This window comes from Hibiscus syriacus, unplaced genomic scaffold (assembly GCF_006381635.1).
Source record: "Hibiscus syriacus cultivar Baekdansim isolate YM2019G1 unplaced genomic scaffold, ASM638163v2 tig00111942_pilon, whole genome shotgun sequence".
In the NCBI taxonomy this organism is placed as follows: Eukaryota; Viridiplantae; Streptophyta; class Magnoliopsida; order Malvales; family Malvaceae; genus Hibiscus; species Hibiscus syriacus.
Genome location: NW_024063218.1, coordinates 1,045,616 through 1,055,439, shown reverse-complemented (window position 1 = coordinate 1,055,439; position 9,824 = coordinate 1,045,616). Strand labels below are relative to the sequence as shown.

Sequence of the window (9,824 nt, the reverse complement as noted above, 5' to 3'; positions counted from 1 at the left end):
CCTGGAGCAGAATTTTCTCTACAACCTAAAGTTTTTCGTCCCAAGTGATTGTATGGGTTCGTATACCGAAATTACCATATCGGTACTACTCGAAAGCTTTGTTTCGATATATTACTGATGCAATTGGGAAGGTAATCAGGATCGATTATAATATGTATGCTGGGGAGAGAGGACGGTTTGCAAGATTGGCAGTAATGGGTAGCCTGACTAAACCACTCATCCCGAGTATTCACATCGATGGAGTAACATACCAACTGGAGTATGAGGGATTACGACAAATCTGTTATAAGTGCGGAAAATACGGACATGTTATGGAAGCATGTGGAATTCCTCCCACTACTGGTAACACTGAAGGACAAATAATGACAAGGGACATGAGATTCAAGGAACAGAAGTTGAGAAGGATTCAGTCTATGGACCTTGGATGACTGCAGTAAACAAAAAACGCACACCAAGAAGGACAAACACAGGTACTAGCAAAGAAATATATAAGGAGAACACGGGAACCAACTCAACCAAGTCTCGTTTCCAGGCTCTTGAAGAGGAAGAAAGCTACGAGAACATGGCAAACTCAGAACAGGAAGCATGAGAGGAAGCTGGAAAACACATAGGAGAACAAGGAAAGGATAAAACACAAAGTAGACAGCAACCTGGTACCAAATCGATCCAATCGAGGGTTCAACATACGGATGGGACTGGCAAAAACACCTCAACCCTCCAGAAAACATATAAGCATGCCACAATCACGACGGAAAATCCAAAAATTATGGTAACGGACAATACAAAGCAACCCACAATTTTATCATGCAAAAGCACGCAAGGAAGTGGACAACACTCAGTAATAACCATTATGGTGGAAGAAACATGTAGACCACGTGGCAAGGCAATGCATGGAATCTGGAAACAGAGAGGGACATCAAAACTTGGAACCATAAAAGGAAATAGAGGATTAAAAGTAAAACAATCAAAGGAATTTAGTGCGCCGACAAGACTACTGTTGACAGAATGGATTCAATCACTCGAACAACAAATTAAGAACACAAGCATGGTTGAAGATCCAGGAGGAGACACAACACAAAGAGTGGAAACTGCTCAGATTGATCCTAATAAAAACAAGGAAGACAGTGGAGTAGAAGAATCTGTCAATCTGAGGAAAGATGAGGTCACGAGAGAAGAAAGGACTTCATAAGTTACAAATGTACCACTGAATCAATAAGCGCCGGGCGAATGTCCACTATAATAGCTCCCAACGGGTGAATTTCCACATATGCCGATTCTATGAGTGAGAGGGCCATCTTTGCATCAACCTCACACTCAATAATCCGGAATCCTTGCTCCCAGGCGAGAAATAAACCCAAACAGATATCCTGAAGCTCGGCAGCAATACTTGAACAGACCCCTACAAGCGCCGAAAAACCCGATATCCATTTTCCCGCTGCATTCCTAAGAATCCCTCCCACACCCGATATCCCCAGGTTACCTTGACTCGCGCGGTCAGTGTTTAATTTAACTATACCATCCATAGGAGCCTTCCAAGCCACTGAAAACTGAGTTGAAGAAACACCGGGCCGTTTCTTGTACGCTTGTGTGACCTCCTTTGCTGCAACCACAATTGACCGCCACAATCGAAGAGTATCAGGAGGATTTCTGTTTAGATCAAATACCCTTCTGCACCTGGACGTCCAAAGCTTCCAAATAGCTGCTGCAAAACCTTGATTTTCAATGCTTCTAGTTTCTTTTCTATTTGATTGTCTAAAAGGATGCCATGTCTTTGGCTAAGTAACTGTCACTTGTACTTTATTATAACATGACTTGTTGTTTTCTCATCAAATTTCCTTTTATCTTTTTTTTATCTATTAAGTTATATATATATATATATATATATATTTACTTTTTTATGTTTTCATCTTGAAAAATATTTCTCTTTTTAATGAAAAATTGTGATTTTTTTGTTCTTAAAATGTATTTTTGTTTTTTAGAGTTGATTTTGATAATTGTCCCACTTAATGTTTATTTTGTTATCTTGTTGTTCTATCTCTACTTTAGATTGCGAGGTTGATTTTTTCTATTGATAGACACTTTCAATCATTAAAGATAGGTCCTGATTGAGTTGTGATAAAGATAATTTATCATTGTAATATTATTGTTCTATTCATTTTTATATTAATGGTGTTAATTATGTTTATCCTTCACCATCATCAACAACATTTTCACGAGTTATTTGTTTATGTTATTAACCTCTTTTTATATGATCTTATATTATTTTTTAGTTACTAATTTGTATCCTGTGATGATTTAAAGAAAAATGATTGATTAGCGTGATTAGCTTATTTTAATTTTTATGGCATGATATTAAAATTTATTGTATTTTATATTTATTTAATAAATCTAACTATTATTATTAGTTAAAAACAACCTTAAATTTTAAATCCTATTGGCCACCAAGATTTTTAACCTTATTTATTTAAATACTACCAAAAAGCCTGGGATAGCCCAATTTAAGGCATACTCAAATAGTCCAATAGATAATATACCACATTGATTATCCAATATCTTCGCTTATCGAGCTAAGCTAAGGTGATTATAAAATAGAATATGTTTTAAATATTTTCATCCATTTGACAATGAATGCTCAATCACTTTGCTGCAGCTGCTGGTGTTCGAAGTCGTAACTTTTAAGAACAACAATGATTCATTTAACCACTTAGATAAGTTAGTTCGTGCAAAAATTAAGAATAAATGAATTCAAACTTAGGTCTCTTGGAAAACCAAACATATACCCAACTATTGAGCCAAGACCAATGCTTGATAAATATTGAATTTATAATTTATATAAAGGTGTTGCCAAGTTGCCAACTGAAATTTTTTAACCATTTATTTTAAGGATGATTTCCTGTGTAATTTATTAAATATTTATTTGTTTATCTTGTTTTTTTAAAATGAAAATTTATTGATGTATTCTTACGGTTAAAGAAAATAAGCATCAAAATTTCATTCATACAAACTAAATTATAGGCATAGGGGTTATTTAGTGAATACATAAGACTCCGGAATTGAAATGGCATGAATCGCAAGTCACAACCATCTGGTGTGGTGGATAAACAAATATATATATATATATACACACACAAGAATGACAATGTCCAACCATCATTACTTGGTCTGTCTTGGTCTTCAATTGCAGAAAGGAGTTCAAGAACCAGTGATCTGCTCGGTGCTTTCCTTGTAGTAAGGTTTGATGATATTTGGCCCTTCTTAACTGGATATGAAGCCTCCGTAGCAATGCCACACTTGCCACCATTACCATTACGCTCCATCCTTGTATATCCGTTTTCACCCCACTCGCTGCCCCAGGAGTTCCTCATGATCCAGTACCCTCCACCGTTCTCGTCGGTGCCATATCCGACCACCACCACACCGTAGTCTAAAGCCGACCCACATTCTCCATTGAAAACTCCCTGAAAATAAGTTCAAACAATGACAAATTGTAGAAACAGGGACTATTTTTGCATGAGACGTCTCTAGTGAGCTTACCGATTCATAGAATTGGAAAGCTCTGCCACTGACTTCAATGGCGATGCTCACTGGCTGATGGGCGACTGCCTTCTTTAAAGCGTTCTCGTCATTTGGAATAACATCCTCGTAACCATCAATGCTAACAACCTTAGCATTCTTCTGTTAGAAAAAAAATCAGAATTCATAACCATAAACTGAAACTGCAAGATTACTGTTGAGATAGGATTTAAGGATTGGAAACTGACTTTTGCTGGATCACATCGTTATCAAAGCCGAGATAAGGATAGTCTTTTTCAGTGTCGATGCCGCCATTGTTGATAATGTTGAAAATTGGCACACCAAATTGCATTAATTATCAACATTATGGGTGGCAATTTGGTAGCATTAATAGGGTGACAAAATTGGTCACCAAATTGTTGAAAATTTTGGATGGTAAAACTATGCAATTAGTCATTGTAATTTAGGGTATTTACAAATTAGTCCTTAAAGCTTCAACTATAAATATCCTAGCTCATTTAGCTTCAAAACCATCCCAAAGCATTCTAGCTTTCTTCCAATACTAGAAAGATTTTAGAGAGTTTCTTGAGAGTTATTTTCTCCTTTTTATCTAGAGAGAATTATCATTGTTTTCTCCTTGGTAGATCGAGAGAGGTTGTAATTCCTATTTTCTCATAGTGAAATTCTTCTACCGTTGTCCGTGGTTTTTACCCTATATTTTTTAGGGGTTTTCCACATAAATTTTGTGTCTCTTTTATCTTCATTTTTATTTTCTCAAATTATCAGTTGCGTTTTTGCTCTATCTGATAGCCGTCTTCCGCAACAATTGGTATCAGAGCCAGATTTGAGTGTGTAATATCTGCTTATTGTCTTTGTGGTTGCCACCAAAAGGTGGATCCTCCAACATAAGAAAATAAGAAGGTATTACCCATTCTTTGAGGTTCTAAAGAACTATTCACGATAGTGAAATAGTGGGAGCTATCAATAATAGAAGCTATGACAACGAAATTTGATATTGAAAAATTCAATAGGAGAAATTTCTCATTGTGGAAATTGAAGATGAAGGCCATCCTGAGGAAAGACGGTTGTCTAGCAAGTATCAGTGAAAGACCAGTGGATTTCACAGATGACAATAAATGGATCGAAATGGACGGGAATGCTATGGCAAACTTTCATCTAGCATTAGCAGATGAAGTATTGTCAAGCATCGAGGAGAAGAAGACAACTAAGGAGATATGGGACCATCTCACCAAATTGTACGAGGCCACATCGCTGCACAATAAAATTTTCCTTAAGAGAAAATTGTACACTCTCCGTATGCCATAATCTACTTCAATGACGGAGCACTTAAATACACTGAATACTTTATTTTCTCAGCTTACATCCTTAAGTTGTAAAATAGGAGAACAAGAACGTGCTGAACTTCTACTTCAAAGTCTACCGGATTCGTATGATCAACTCATCATCAACTTGACAAACAGTAATGTCACTAGTCTAGTCTTTGATGGTGTTGCAGCTGCTGTTCTACAAGAAGAAAATCGGCGTAAGAACAAGGAAGACAGACAAGTAAATCTGCAACAAGCAGAAGCGTTGACAACGATGACAACGATGAGAGGGAGATCAACAGAACGTGGCCAAAGCAGCAGTCACAAACATGGTAGATCGAAGTCGAGGAGCAAGAAGAATTTAAAGTGTTACAATTGTGGAAAGAAGGGTCATTTGAAGAAGGATTGTTGGAGTCTAAATAAAAACTCCAATCCACAAGGCAATACCGCAAACACTTCAGATGATGGAGATGCTCTATGTTGTGAAGCGTCAACCACCGTGGAAGGAAGAAAACGATTTACAGATATATGGTTCATTGATTCGGGAGCAACATATCACATGACCTCAAGAAGAGAATGGTTCCATCATTATGAACCTGTCTCAGGAGGATCTGTTTATAGTTGCAATGATCATGCCTTAGAGATCGTTGGCGTGGGAACCATCAAATTGAAGATGTATGACGGAACAATTAAAGTTGTTCGAGATGTACGGCACGTGAAAGGCCTAAAGAAAAATTTATTATCCTACGGATTGTTGGATAATAATGCAAGCAAGATTGAAACACGGAAAGGAATCATGAAAGTGTTCCGTGGAGCGCTTGTGGTACTGAAAGGCGAAAAAATAGCTGCAAACTTGTACATGCTGAAGGGAGAGACTTTGGTAGAAGCAGAAGCCTCTGTTGCCTCATGTAGTTCAGATTCGGCAATGCTATGACATCAGAAACTTGGACACATGTCAGAACAAGGAATGAAAGTCCTTGTGGAGCAAAAGCTACTTCTAGGCTTAACAAATGTATCACATCCTTTGTGTGAGCATTGCATAACAAGTAAGCAGCACCGGTTGAAATTCAACACATCAAATTCTAGAGGCAAAAGTGTTCTAGAATTGGTTCACTCTGACGTATGGCAAGCACCAGTAACGTCCCTAGGTGGAGCAAAATACTTTGTCTCATTTATTGATGACTACTCCAGGAGATGTTGGGTGCACCCTATTAAGAAGAAGTCAGACGTGTTTTCAACTTTCAAAAACTTCAAAGCGCGGGTGGAATTTGATTCTGGAAATAAGATCAAGTGTTTCAGAACAGATAATGGAGGAGAATACACAAGCGAAGAATTTGATGACTTTTGCAAGAAAGAAGGCATCAAAAGACAGTTCACAGTGGCGAACACTCCTCAACAAAATGGAGTGGCAGAGCGGATGAACAGAACCTTGTTAGAAAGAACAAGAGCAATGTTGAGGGACGCATGCCTAAAAAAATCATTCTGGGCAGAAGCAGTCAATACCGCCTGTTATTTGGTGAATCGAGCTCCATCAACTGCAATAGAGCTGAAGACACCAATGGAGATGTGGACTGGTAAACCAGTTGATTATTCAAACCTCCATGTATTTGGAAGTATTGTGTACGTGATGTACAACACCCAAGAAATTTCAAAGATGGATCCAAAATCCAGGAAATACAAATTCTTGGGGTATGCTGATGGAGTAAAGGGGTATCGCTTGTGGGATCTCACTGCCCGCAAAGTGATCATTAACAGGGATGTTATCTTTGTAGAAGATAAACTACAAAGAAATGATAGCGCTGAAAAGTCAGAGACTACTCAGATACATGTGGAAAAAGAGTTTGAAGAAGGAGATTCTTCTGAAGCAGAACCATCACATGATGAATAAGAACCATAGAGTTCTGAAGCTCCAACAACTCGTCAATCAGATCGTGTGAGAAGACGTCCCAATTGGCACTCAGATTATGTTATAGAAGGTAATATTGCATACTGCCTTTTAACAGAGGACGATGAGCCATCAACATACCAGGAGGCAATAAACAGCTCAGATGCTTCACTGTGGATGATGGCGATGCAAGAAGAAATCGAAGCCCTTCATAAATATTATACATGGGACCTTGTGCCACTACCACAAGGAAGGAAGCCAATTGGTAACAAATAGGTTTTCAAAATCAAGCGAAATGGTGACAATCAAGTGGAAATGTATCGTGCAAGACTGGTGGTCAAAGGATATGCTCAGAAAGAAGATGTTAAAACAACTTTTCTTCATGGAAATCTTGAAGAAGAGATTTATATGCTCCAGCCTGAAGGTTTTGAAGAAGACGAAAAGAAGAACTTGGTTTGCAGGTTGAACAAATCTCTGTACGGTCTAAAGCAGGCGCCGAGGTGTTGGTATAAGAGATTTGATTCCTTCATTATGTGCCTTGGATACAACAGAATTAATGCAGACCCTTGTGCTTATTTCAAGAGGTATGGTGATAACGATTTTGTTATATTGCTGTTGTATGTGGATGACATGTTGGTTGCAGGACCCAACAAAGATCATATTGAAGAATTGAAGGCACAACTGGCTAGGGAATTTGAAATGAAGGACTTGGGATTAGCAAACAAGATTCTAGGGATGCAAATTCACCGAGACAGAAGTATTAGGAAGATTTGGCTTTCACAAAAGAATTACTTGAAGAAAATATTGTCACGATTTAGCATGCAAGATTGTAAGTCAATTTCTACCCCTCTTCCTATTAACTTCAAATTATCCTCCAGTATGAGTCCTAGTAGTGAAGAAGAGAGGATGGAGATGTCTCGAGTACCGTATGCATCAGCAGTGGGAAGTTTAATGTTCGCTATGATATGCACAAGACCAGACATTGCACAAGCAGTGGGAGTGGTTAGTCGATACATGGCGAATCCAGGCAAAGAGCATTGGAATATTGTAAAGAGGATCCTAAGATACATCAAAGGGACCTCAAATGTTGCATTATGTTACGGAGGATCAAACTTACTAATCAATGGGTATGTAGATTCTGACTATGCAGGGGATTTTGATAAAAGCAAATCTACTACAGGATATGTGTTCAAAGTTGCTGGTGGAGCTATAAGCTGGGTTTCAAAATTGCAGTCAGTTGTGGCTACGTCCACAACAGAGGCAGAATATGTAGCAGCTACATAAGCCAGTAAAGAAGCAATTTGGTTGAAGATGTTATTGGAGGAGCTTGGGCACAATCAAGAGTATGTCTCTCTGTTTTGTGACAGTAAAAGCGCCTTGCATCTAGCAAGGAATCCAGCATTCATTCAAGGACTAAGCACATACGAGTTCAGTACCATTTCATTCGTGAAAAGGTGGAAGAAGGAACGGTAGATATGCAGAAGATCCATACCAAAGACAACATAGCAGATTTCATGACGAAGGCAATCAATGCTGATAAATTTACCTGGTGTCGATCCTCCTGTGGCCTATCAAAAACGTAAGCAACATGAAAGGTACAAAGTAGAAAGAATGGTGTGAAGATATGATTGTTCCAATCAAATCTTCAAGTGGGAGATTGTTGAAAATTGGCACACCAAATTGCATCAATTGTCAACATTATGGGTGGCAATTTGGTGGCATTAATGGGTGGCAAAATTGGTAAAATTTGGCCACCAAATTGTTGAAAATTTTGGATGGTAAAACTATGCAATTAGTCATTGTAATTTAGGGTATTTACAAATTAGTCCTTAAAGCTTCAACTATATATACCCTAGCTCATTTAGCTTAAAAACCATCCCAAAGCATTCTAGCTTTCTTCCAATACTAGAGAGATTTTAGAGAGTTTCTTGAGAGTTGTTTTCTCCTTTTTATTTAGAGAGAATTATCATTGTTTTCTCCTTCGTAGATCGAGAGAGGTTGTAATTCCTATTTTCTCATAGTGAAATTCTTCTACCGTTGCCCGTGGTTTTTACCCTATATTTTTTAGAGGTTTTCCACGTAAATTTTGTGTATCTTTTAACTTAATTTTTATTTTCTCAAATTATCAGTTGCGATTTTGCTTTTTCCAATAGTCATCTTCCGCAACAGATAATGAATTGGAAGGCATAGTCCATTAGGCCTCCGTTGCAACCAGAGTCGTAGGATCGGTCACAATCTACGAGTTCTTGTTCTGATAAAGAGATTAGTTCCCCTGTCACGATTTTGTTTATGCCTTCCACTGCTGCTATTGTTGAGAACGCCCAGCAACTTCCTGATCAAAGTGAAAAAATAGATGATGAAAATTATACGTGGAACGTAATAACAAAACCAATTTACGCACCGCAAGATCCTTGATCTTTTACCGGACTAACAGCTCCGTGCTCTCTCTAGTCAACTGAATCCGGTAAGTTCTCACCGGCACGGTAAGCATAACGGCAGCTGGGGTTCTTGGACTTTATGACTCGACGCATAGGGTCAGTCCTGGTGCCCAAGAACTTGGCTCGGTACTCTTGGTTAGTTAAACCAGCAAACTTATTCAACCCAAGCTTGTATGTAGTGTTGTTGGAATTAAGAGTATGTTCATCACTGACTCTCAAATTATCCTTAAAATTTTCGAACCTCTTCTCTTCTTCTCCGATACCGTTGTAGGCTTTGCTGTGTTTGATGAGCCATGACTTGTACAAGCCCATCACTTCTCCATCGCTTCTCCAGCTTGATGATGAAGAGGCAAAGGTGAGGAAGAAGAAGGGGAGGAGAAGAAAGGTGGAAATGGGTAATTCCATGGGAGACTTCGAAAAGTGTTTGTGAGTTTGTATTGTTGGAGAGGAAGAGTTTGAGGAGATAGAGGAATAAAGAGAGTTTGGGGGGGCTTATAAAGGAGAAACGTTGCAAGTTGCAAAATGTATAAACCCAAAATTTGATCCAATATTCAAGCTTGTCTCTGCAATTTGATCACTTAAGCTACAACTCCATACCACTCCCATGTTTCTTTTCTCATCTTGTGAAATTCCATTGCCAATTTGGATGGGATCTTTTAAATA

At 38.3% G+C, this 9,824-nt stretch overlaps 1 pseudogene; it reads right to left on the bottom strand.

Moving 5' to 3' along the window:
- Positions 1-3,091: 3,091 nt before the first annotated feature.
- Positions 3,092-9,574, bottom strand: LOC120173245 (annotated as a pseudogene).
- Between the last annotated feature and the right edge of the window lie 250 nt (positions 9,575-9,824).